This window comes from Triticum dicoccoides, chromosome 6B, assembly GCF_002162155.2.
Source record: "Triticum dicoccoides isolate Atlit2015 ecotype Zavitan chromosome 6B, WEW_v2.0, whole genome shotgun sequence".
NCBI classification, from domain to species: domain Eukaryota; kingdom Viridiplantae; phylum Streptophyta; class Magnoliopsida; order Poales; family Poaceae; genus Triticum; species Triticum dicoccoides.
Genome location: NC_041391.1, coordinates 708292514 through 708301331, shown reverse-complemented (window position 1 = coordinate 708301331; position 8818 = coordinate 708292514).

Below are 8818 nucleotides of genomic sequence, written 5' to 3'. Positions count from 1 at the left end.
GGTGGGTGGAGGGTGGGCGGCGGCGCGAGGAGAGGGACGACGCAGGGGGAGAGACAGTGGGGCGGCGCGGTTTGGGGCCAAAACTGAGCTATGCGCGCGGTCGATTTGGGCCAAAAATGAGCTCTGCACGCGTGTATTTTTGCTAAGTCCCACGCTGGGTAAGCCGAGTGTCATAGCTAGATACACGGTTTATAATTTTTTCTTCTTTTATTTCAATACAAAAAAGATTATAAGTTTTACTTTTAATAATTTCTGTATTTTATTTTATTGTATTTTTATTATACTTAAGTTATTTTCTTCTTATTGTATTTTCTTATTATTGTATTTTTATTTCATTGTTTTCATAAATGAAACCTCTCCCCTTATTTCATTATTTCCACTGTTCAAGATATCGGCCGATATTCCGATAAACCGGTCGATTTATCGCTTCGGTGTCTAGCCAATAAGATAAACTGGCCGATATGGCGATAAATCGGTTGATATGTCGATAAACTGACCAATTTACGCATTATCTCGGGTCGACCGATAAGTTCCCGATAAGTGATATCCTCAACATTGATTATTTCATACATATATTAGGTCATTGTTACATGTCGAACCAACATTGGGCCGCACGCAGGTGCGAGCGGTCTTCCTACCCTCTCTCACACTGTTTAAATCCTCGAAAAATCGTACGATGCTGAAAATCCTCGGGAGCTGACACAGCGTCATCACATGGCCCCTGTAAGGTGTGGTAAAAGTTTAGGTGCATTTCGAATAGGCCTCACCTTAGGCCGCTTGTAAACTAGACCATCTTCGAGGTAGTCTACGGGTACCGAGAGAGAACGTGTTGGGTTTGTGAAAGAAGTGCGGGTCCTGTTGCTCCGTTGGCATCGAAACTTCTCGTGCCATCAAAGGAGGCCATCGAATGACACGTGCCAGGCCCCTGCATTTTTCGAACCCGCCTGCAATATTTGAGACATTTATTGCACTGATAGGGTTTCAACGCCGGAAATTGCAGATCTGAAAGGCGCTATATGAAATCATGCCCAGAAGCGGCATGAAAAATCCTATGTGATGTCTTTGCGACATGCGTTGGCCTTGTGCAGATGAGGGAGGGGCAGGCCCAGCCATCGGGGGGCGAAATTACCTCGGCGGCATGCCTGTTCTAACCGTTCAAATCCTCAAAAAATCGTACGATTCCGGAAATCCTCGGGAGCTGCCATGGTGTCATCACATGGCCCCTGTAGGGTGTGGTAAAATTTTGGGCATGTTTCTAATAGGCCTCACCTGAGGCCGCTTGTAAACTACATCATCTCCGAGGTAGTCTCTGGGTACCGAGAGGGAACATGTCGGGTTTGTGAAGGAAGTGTGGGTCCTGTTGCTCCAATGGTCTTGAAACTTTTCGTTCTCTCAAAGGAGGCCAACGAATGACACATGCCAGGCCCCTGCATTTTTCAGACCCGCCTGCAATATTTGAGACATTTATTGCACTGCTAGGGTTTCAGCGCCGGAAATTGCAGATCTCCAAAGTGCCACATGAAATCATGCCCAGAAGCAGCATGGAAAATACTATGTGATGTCTTTGCGACATGCGTAGGCCTTGTGCAAACAAGGGAAGGGCAGGCCCAGCCACCGAGGGACGAAATTACCTCGGCAACATGCCTGAACCAATTGTATAAATCCTCAAAAATCATATGATGCTGAAAAACCTCGGGACCTGGCACGACATGTGTAGGCCTTTTGCAGCAGAAGGAGGGGTGGGCCCCGCCACCGAGGGTGCGAACGTACCTCAGTGGAGGATGCACCCTTTCTAATTAATCCATGAAAAATCATATGATGACGAAATTCCTCGGCACATGGCATGGTGTTTTGATATGGCCCTGCAGTGTGTGGTAAAAATCTCAGCGTATTCCGCATAAGCCTGCCCGGAGGCTGCTTGTAAAATGCACCGTCTCCGAGGTAGTACCTAGCTATCGAGATGAAACGTGTCCGGTTTATGAAGGAAGTGTGGGGCTTGTTGCGTTGTTGGCCTTGAAACTTCTTGTGCTCTTAAAAGAGGCCATCGCATGACGCGTGCCAGACCCTGGCATTTTACGGGCTTGCCTGGAATATTTGAGATATTATTTGCGTTGTAGGGTTTCAACTCAGGAAATTGCAGTAGAAGTATGGGTGGGCCCTTCCACTGGGGGTGAGAAAGAAATAATTTTGTAGTACTAAACATAAATGCAATGGAAATCATTTTTGCATAAATCTTATGGGTAGTAAAAAATCTTCAAAAATGTAAGCCGAGTGGTTTCACAATGGGCACACGGCTTATATGCCATATAAGCCGTGTGTTCTCCGGGGCACACGGCCTATATGCCATGTAAGCCGAGTACTGCTTTATAGTACACGGTTTATAGGCTGCTCCGTGACGGCGCCGTTACTTACATCCGCTATAGCCACGTGGCAGATGTTTTTGCCGAGGTCGACCTATAAGCCGAGTGCTTTTTTCAGCATATACCGTGTGGTACATGTAAGCCGAGAGCTTTTTTGTACGACTCGGCTTACAAACAGCTAGAAGCCGAGTCCTTTCTAGTTGCCGGGTGTTTTCTCTTGAAGGCTCGGCTTATACACGCAAAAGCCGAGTACCCGAAAAAAAGCACTCGGCTTATAGTTGTTCACACGGCAAAACGTGATTTTCCCGTAGTGGGTACAAGAAGTACCCTTGGACAAAGTTTTTGTGCAAGTGTGCTCATGAGATTTTATGTGATCGATACTGCGGGCGAAACCCAACAGCAGCCGCAGGGATCTCTTTCCTGACGACTACTGCCTCAGCACTAACATGAATAAAGCCTCCCTCCCCCGGTTGCGAACCCGCTAACTTTCATGCATGCTTACACCAGTGACATCACGAGCAGCGGGCATCGTCCCCATTGGCAAGCTCCTAGCTAGGCCTTGCCGGCCAAGTCGTCTCTGTCTCCTCTGCTGCATAGCAAGCGTGAGTTTCAAATTATTAATTTCCAGGTATTGTGTTATATGACTTGCATGTGGTCAGTGATCAACCCAATAACAGTGACGCGGTCGCACAACAATGGTGGAGGCTTCAAATCAAACAATGATGAGCTCGTGTCATATATACCTGGACTGGAGCAATAGAAGGCCGGGGCACAAGCCATATACCCGCTTCGTTTTTACGATCGCTCCATTTGGACGGCAGGTACTCAATGAACTTGGTTTTGCCGTCGAAAAGGTTGTGCCTGAACATGCCGAGCGTCGCCTGGCCGGAACACCGTTGGAAGAAGTAAACAAACGCCCCGATCATGTCGTCGTCCACGCCATGGAACCTCGCGGCATCTACCGTGAAGCTACTTGGGAACCCTAGAAACATGACACAGTCGGCGAAACTCAGGCCGTCCCTCCTTGCCCACCGCACCATTCGTCTATTGTGTGTGCCCACCTCTTCTTCCAACGCATGCACCAAAACCACAACCCCGTGCTTCAGGATGGACACTCGCAGCAGCTTGCGCCATGGGACTCAAGGACGTGGCTAGAGTCGAGACCCCACATGTCCTCACTCTCAACGACACTGGTGTGGACGCCACCTGCCGAGGGTGCTAGGAGGTGCCAGATGTCATTGCAACGGTCCCCGTCCACGCACGCTAAGATCTTGCCATCATGGTACGCGGCGAAGCAATGATTGTTTTCGAACACTATGTTGTTCCTCCCCAGCCTGAACCCTCTCTCGACGACTGTCCATGTGGTATCGCCGGGACTAAGAATAGCCGCTCGGAGGTTGGTGTGGTTGTTGTCAGATTTGGAGAAGTTGTAGAGGAAGACGGTGTCATCGCCATAGACGATGCCACGGGACTTGTCAACCATCTTCCGCTTATCACCGAATGGGAAAGGCGGCAGAGGGGTGGTATCTCCGGTGAGAGGGTGGATGAGCTTAGGCCCGTCCCGTGTGCTGAAGAACCAGTAAGCCGTGCCATCGTCTCGCGTCACCAACCCGAGCTTGTAGAAGCTCGAGGACACCTCTGCATGGTAGCTTGTCTTGGAGAAGACGCAGTGGAGCCTGACGACTGAGAAACCGCGACTGGAGGGCGGGGCAACGAGCCAGGGGAAGAGGACAGGGCGGAGCGATGCCGTCTGGGGCAGCGACTCCCGCCACGAGGTGCACACAGCGTGGAAGCGGACAAAGTCGGTGGGATCGTGCAGGCGGCCGGAGAAGACGGCGAGCAGCTCGGACGGGAGCTCCGCCCACCGTCGCGGCGGCGCGGGCATGTTTGGGTGGAGTGGAGTACGTAGCTCGATCGGCTTGGTTATTGTCCGTGAGAAAGAAAGGTCGATCGGCGTGCGGCTGCTAGGGTTTCTCTTCTAATGGCTGCATGCACGCGCAGATGCTGGCCGTCGACACATCAAAAATCCTACACTTACGGACTACTCGCTACGGACTCGTCGTACGGACATACGTGTCCTCCCCCAGCTAAACTCTCCCTCCCTTATTTCCGGTGGGGGCCCAACGTGACCCAATAACTATAATCTGTAAGTTTCTTCCCGTAACTCTAGCAAAGCTCGTCGATACATGTTTGGATATCAATCAATTCCAGGCAGATTTCTCGTTGGATCTACAGCTCGGTTTGAAAAATAAGACTCACACGCGGCCGGCTATGGTTTCTAATCTAACGAGCCCGTGTCCCTCCAAAAGAAAAGAAAAAAGTCTAACGAGCCTGGAGTAGAACATATTCCGTTTGTTTCTTTTTGGTCTACATATAAAATTTGGTTAAAGCCAAACTTTGTAAACTTTGGCTAACTTTGTAGAACAAAATATCAATATTTAAAATATGAAATCAATATTACTAGATGTGTAATGATCAATGTTAAGGAAATCATTAACGGTAGCTGCTTGATCGCTTGGGAGTAGCAATTAATCGCTGAATCGGCCTATTAGCTGGATGAATCGGCTAACCATTAATCGGTGCAATTTTAAACTCAACAGAAGCAAATTTTCTTTGGAGAAAAAAAAATCTACATTGCAAATATGGCACAATTTTCTTTTCTCAATAGATCATAAAAATGTATACAACAACAATAATCCATGTGGGTGTAAAATCATCAACAAAGATGTATACAACAAAACTTTTTTTGCTGATTTCCGCCTCGAGTGCAACTCTGAGAGATGGCGGCCACGCAACAGCGATAAACAAAGGGAAGGTGATGACAGCCTCACAAGGCGTCTGAATGGGTCGGTTGCCTGAGGTGGCAGGTCAAGAAGGAGGAGGTGAAGTAGCGGCGCGCATAGGGAGAAGAGAAAGTGGCGACACACAGGGGGAGAGGGGAAGCAGCAGCACGCCGACGAGGACCTGGCCAGCCGCTATCTAGGTCAGGAGGGCATGAGCAGAGTGGGAGGGGCGGGTGGAGGAGTAAACCCTCTTTAGGAGCAGGTGGGGTTGGGAGGGGTTATGGGCCAAATAATCGGGCTTTGTTCGCCCACGACATAATGTGCCAACAATTAATCGGCCTGACAGCCGATTAATCGGTCTAACTGACCATTTAATCGGTCTCACAGACTATTTAATCGGCCTTGCAAGTTAACATGATGAATAGGTGTTATTTGATTCGGTCACCCGATGAATAGCGATTAAATGGCAAGTTAACTGATTAATCAGATGAATTCTTGAACAGTGGTCATGATATTAATTTTCATAGCATATAGCTTTAGTATTGTAGATGATAACTTCTGATATAAATTTGATCAAACTTTGCATCGCTTGACTTTGATCAAATTTAATATACAGACTAAAAGGAAATGCAGGGAGTATATATATGCTGCAAAAAATATTTATGTTCTTTTTTGCACATGAAAAAAATATTAGAAATATATTTATGTTGATATACAATGCCATACTACTTTGCATTGACATCTCAATCTCGACACTTTATTATCTTTATTACATCATGAAATATTTTAATATTTTAATTTTCCTGTTTCCTTCTTGGGAAAATGTAAACATTTTAATACAAGACCAATATTTAATATATGATTGATCATATAATACACATTAACCATTTTTATATACATGATGGATATGTTTTAATATAATGACCATTTTTTAATAGATGATGAACATTTTTACACCAGTAATTTGTTTATTATTCCTGATGTAATTGTTTTTATTAGACAATGACTATTTTTGTTACATGATGAATATAATCCAGTCTGAGAATCCAGCTGTTTTTGCTACCCTCACGGATGATTTGGTTGAATGTTCTGTGAGCGATGATATTCTTATGTAAAGATAATATGTAATGTTTAGGTACGGGCTCACACGGACGGCAGTTAGCTAAAATCAAGGTAGCATTTTTGTGGTTCAGCCTATGGACAGTTGAATACTTGATGACAGAGAGCAAGAAGCTTCTGGAGCTTCGTGGGTTTATTTTGCTGAAAATTATTCATAATCAAAATAGGGTTGCTTTTAGTCTTGCTAATGTAGGAAGATCTGGAGGTAGCACCACCTGTTGATTGCACCAAGTACCGACAGTGTGAAGTAACGCTATTTTTGAGTTAAAAATACCCACTATTTTCCAGCAAAAAATGATGAATATTCTTAAAACATATGATAAATATTTCACGAATACATGATAAACAATTTTTTATACATTATCAACAATTTCTCGTATAAGATGAACAATCGTAGTTTTTATAACACATGCTGTGTATCTTTAAATGCATGATGAGATTTTCAAATACACCGTGAATAGTTACATTAAAAATATTCAATGTACATTTGCTACAAAATGAAAATTCAAAAATACACAATGAAACATTTGTTTAGATAATTGATGGACATGTTTTAAAATATACAAAGCTTTTTTAAATATGCAATGATCTTCTTTAAAAAATATTAATATTTTCTAAATACACGATAAGCATTTTTTTAATAGATGTTAAACTATTTTTAATACATGATGTTCAACACTTCCACAACTGTGCCTACGTGGATGACGCCGGCGACCACAACGAGGAGGCGGAGTAGTACTTCGACGGCGCGTGACATGATACCCAAGCTCGCCAGTTTCTCTCGATCCATCCATCCATCCCTCCTCTATCGTGTTCCGGATTAATGTTTTTTTTCTTGGTGATGTTCTTGGGAGCTTTACCTACCGCAGTAGAGCATAGATTCTGAGTGTCGAATGTCAACACTTGTGTCAAGATTTCAGAACCCTGAGAATTACTAGGAGTAGTAAAATCGTTTGATGTGTCTGCATGAATGGGTTCATGAGTTCAAGTGAGTGATGGTGAAGAACGATCAGCATACCACACATTGCCCCGCTTATATATGTTAACTGAACTAATTCAACCATCAGAGTTGCACCTCTCTACGAGTAATCAACATCATGTTTTATCGTCGTTAACGTTCCCTGATCATTAAGCGCTGCAAAGTCGACATTAACCTTCTGAAATGAGGTGCAAAAATAAATAAATGCAAAATTTTATGATTACCAAGAAAAGCAAAAGTTCATAACATCCCTTGTATTAAAATAAATCCGAGACATACCGTCGATCATCCGAAGACCAAGCAATCACACGAGCACGCCACCGAGATTTGTTAACGAGGTTCACCGATATGGCTACATCCCCGAGGCCTGACTATGGGCGCTCCTCCCCATGACACTGCTACAATACCGCACCCGGTCGCCCTGAACGCCAGCACATGCCATCGGCTTCTCCTGCGTTCCTGTGCTATTACGTTGGCATATGTTACATCGTGTGTTTACCCTCGCTATATATGAGAGACGAAGGATACAAGTGTCCTACTAGGACACAACTTCGTATCCTATCTAAACACAATAGTACTTAGAGTTCAACTGTAACCTACCTTGTACATTATATTCGACACAACTCCAACAAACTCCACCTTGGCGACTATTCTCCACCACCCTGAATTTGTCCATACGTCAAACTTTTATGTACATTGGACTTGAGCTTATCTCATGAGTACCGAGCTAGTTCAAAGACTCCACGTGACTCGACCTGCAACTTGTAGTCCCTTCTTTTCTTGATCATAGTCAACACTCGAGCAAAATTAAGTTCTTTGTTACTCTAGTTTGTGCTCCCAACTTCTAGAGTATCAGTCCAACGTCATCACATACTGACCACTGACCTGCGTGAAAGTGAACAACTCACATATTGGGTGTCACACATAAGAGTTACCTAAACTCAACATCACCGCTCCTTTCTTGACCGCCGGTCTGAAACTTGTAGGAATTTCAACGTTGCTTGTAGTCATCCCGAGTCAAATTCGCAGCTGTCTCACCACATGTATGACCACCAGAGTCCTGGCCCGTCTCCATGTCCCGTGCACGTCGCATGCCTCGCCCCTATTACCGCATCGAGCCCCCGCTGTCCCAGTCAAGTCAAGGGTCGCGAACCCACACCACTCAACCCCCACTGCGGAGTACCAACGATCATCGCCGACCAATGACGAGTTTCACACTTCCATCAGATCACTGGGCTCCAGTCCGAACTATTTGTCACTCACTTTTTCCCGCTGAATAGCTTCGACTCTCTCTGCACTTACGCCGAAGGCGTGCCGGCGGTGGCGGCGTTCGCCGCCGGCTGCACGGTGAAGCTCCGGGCCGTGTGTCGGTCTATGGAGGTGCGTGGCGCGGCGAGGAGGCCGCAGTGGCTGCGGCGGCACGATGAGGAGGCCACGGAGGACCTGCGTGGTGGCGGCTCCAAGGACACATAGCAGCATGGCGGCATGGAGGTGCTGCGCTGCGGTTGAGACCGCAGAGGTGCAGGGCAATAAGCCGTGGCGGCGAGCCGGGCGCGACCGGTGCGTGTTATGGGTGC